We start from the raw sequence: 3,487 nt of genomic DNA on the forward strand, positions 1-3,487 counted from the left end.
AGTCAGTTATCCTTTTGAAACTATAAATTAGAAAGTGATAAAAAGCCAGCACCAAGCGCGACAGATTTGATAATTACTCGTCTGCGTCAGAGAAATGCAAAATTCCAAGCGCATGCGCTCAATATTGGTTATTGAATATAAATTTAAGCTTTATCCCCAATCGATGTAAAACCTATACACGGAAGGGCCTACTCAAGCTATAGTATCTGTTTATATATTGCCTTGGTAACCATTAAATGTTTCGAGGCTGCTGAGGGCAAAAATATAAGTTTCAATCGCGCCAAATGCTGTACGTAATATTGGAATCTGTATCTAAGCCAGAGACTAGATATATTTTTTTACCACCGAATTGTTTAACGAGGTATTGCAGAATCAGTTAGTAAAGAGATTGGTGTACCACTCAAAATGTTCTTTTTCGTTAAACTTTTGTGTGTGCAAAAGCCAGGTGGTTAAGTAAGGATAAATGCGACCCTCCACCCCGCGACCGACGCCTCGCCCCGGTTCTATGACCGCGCTTAGGGTCTATTTGAGGAAGAAACGTTATCTGAAGAGGACACTGGTGACTTACTGACCTACTGTAACGACTAATGTCTTGATCTACACACTTTGTAGTGCAAATAAGTCAATCCAGACACTGGAACGACCAAAAGAGGTAGCCAGGTAAGGTTACCAACTGTTATAGGAGATACCTTCATTTACTCTAATTTAGAGTCTAATTATACCAACTTTAATTTGCCCATGTCTTTTTGGCCCTCGAACGATCATATAACAGTCATATAATTTGGCCAATCTATACTTCGACCTAGTCGAGGAAAAGGTTAAGTTTTCTCCACATACCTTGACTTTTACCTTGTCGAGGGAAGATGGATGTTCTCCCTACTCTAGGAGCCCAAACTATGCAAGAACTTCACCATAATTTAGCTAATGAACATTGGGCAGGACAACAGAGCCTTACACCGAAGGTAAATGGTAGAAAGGGGTCTGTATTGCGATTGGGTGTTTTCGTTTTGACAGCGGGTACCTTCTAAAACGAAATAACACTTTCGCTCAACCTTCTAACTGATAAAGGTTCGTATTTCGTAGCAGACACAGGAATAACACACCTCAAGTTTATGAAGGCCAACATGCATATGCCTCGGCTGGAGATGAAGGAGAAGAAATCATGCTAAAAGTAAGTCAGTTGAAATACAGGCGTTTTTCCTTCCTGATTTAGACCAAAAACAGTCAACTCTATCTCTCAATGCTGTTTTTTCAAACTCTGTCTCCCAGGTTCTTTGTTTTCTTGCAGACCACGCCATGCAGGATTTCATACGGTAGTGAGGCGCCGATCACATCCGCGCGTTTCCGCTGTCATAGCACCATTATCCTCTTCATCATCTCTTTCTGCTTCATGTTCGGCGGTGCGGTGATGACCGGTTTTGGCGTGGCTGGGGCAGATGTTGTTATAACTATCAGGTGAGACCTGCTCATTCCAGTCATCACTCTTCTCGCCAAAGTCTTCATCAAGAAAAAGACCTCAACGCGTCCTTGTTTATTACCATCAGAAACAATGTCCTTATCGGATAAACACAAATATTTTCCCAAAGTGAACACTTATGTCGTCATGTGAGTTTTACTGACTGGTAGCCCAAGCGTGGCCTTGTTGCTACTGGGAGTGATAGATCAAGCAAGTTACCAGTATCATCACCACATTTACTCTTTTCGTCAAGCTTCTTTTATCAGACTCGCACAGCAATTAAGACTCCCTGGGGAGAGTTATCAGCGCATCCGTACATGTAGGCCTGACAGACAGCTCCAGATCACGACACGAAAAAAGCTAAACAGGCTAAGAAAAGTTATCATTATTTCACATTGAATGGGCTCAAACTTTGCCTGATTCTGGCAAAGTACGGTATTTTTAGATACATGTACTTCAAGTTTCTAAGTTTCAGATGAAATCATTATAACATTTTGTTCAATTACTATAAAATATCTGTGTGAAATCTCCAAATATCTTAGTGTCATTTTCTGGCGGAACACACTTTCCAATGATATTAACTTAGAATGTATTTTTCTTTCCCACAGTGTAACTGGGTTCATCGGTATAGCCATAGGACTTATTGTAGTAGGACTATTCCTCATGATCATTGGTGCCGTCTTGGCTCGGGAAGATAGAAAGGATCTGCGCCTAGATCAAGAAAGGAAGAGGAAGTCCATCTATCTGGGCAGCTTCAAACCGGCCTACACAGTGCCAATGGGATTGCACAATTTTGGAAACTAGAAGTTGGACAATTTACAATGTTTTAGATGTGGTAACTGAGGACGCCGTCCCTGAGGATAAGCCTGATGGATACGCTGATGTCCCAGAGCTTGCCAGGAGATCAGCTTCAGGCCGATCGCAGGAGTTAAGGATTATTCATTCAAAGCAAAGACGTGACGAGACTTCGATTTAAAAACAAGGCGAACTTCTTGGTTCAAATATGCGGATATTTTACAACTCTTAAGCACACAAAACCAACCATAATCATCAAAATAACCTTTTGTCATTATAAATGTATTTTCCGCCTGAATGTGTACCGGACATAATGACGAGTACTTTGTACAGACATTCTACCCAACATTGCCCCTGAACCCCCAGAGAGTATGATTATGCTTTATCTCCATGGTTCATGGGATTACTAAAATTACTGATTGAATGAATTTAAATACAGTGGGAACCCGGTAACACGACCACTCATGCGACCGAGGTTGAATGGTCGCGTTACAAAATGCGTGATTCAGTTTTTCCGCCAAAATTGTTGAACTTTTTCACAGGTTCAAAGCATGACAAATCTGCCGCAATCAATTTCTTAACAGAAATCATGGCAACATTCGTCTTTTCACGGCAATTTTTGGTTACAAGTTGTACGGCAATACTCAATGAGATCGTGGACCATCTCTGCATCGTTGGTTTGAAGCATACCTATGATGCTTTAGCGTCCACAAGACAAATCATCTTTACTTCTTTATTTCTGTGCACCAAACCATTTGATAGATGGGCTTGCTTTATTGTTTATATTTTCAAATAATTCTTACTAATCTATAAAGCCTGGGACGGAGTGTCTATTCGCAGTGCTATAAGATGCTGTCTTTACCCTTCCCTCTACAGTTCGCAGAATTGTTTTCAGATGGCAACACCAGCATCTCACCCAAGCTTTATTGCCTAATAATGCTGTCAAAGCTTTGAAGATGAACTTGGTTGCTGAGGGTGGGATGCGACTAGTACACTCCTAAAGCAGTGGTGACGTTCACACGCCAGTCGTTCCTCATGTGATCAAGTAGTAATTTGTCCAAGCGGTCTTAATCTCCTGAAATTGTCGTTTTGTTCCCATCATTTATATACATGAGTCCTGTCTTATCTGTTCGTGGAACATGAATAAAGCCAACAATACATAAGGCGAGCTTGTATATTTTTGATATAGCTCATTTTCCTTCTGTCAATGTGTGTAATAAAGTAATAAAGCCTGTG

This window comes from Lineus longissimus, chromosome 1 (assembly GCF_910592395.1).
Source record: "Lineus longissimus chromosome 1, tnLinLong1.2, whole genome shotgun sequence".
In the NCBI taxonomy this organism is placed as follows: Eukaryota; Metazoa; Nemertea; class Pilidiophora; order Heteronemertea; family Lineidae; genus Lineus; species Lineus longissimus.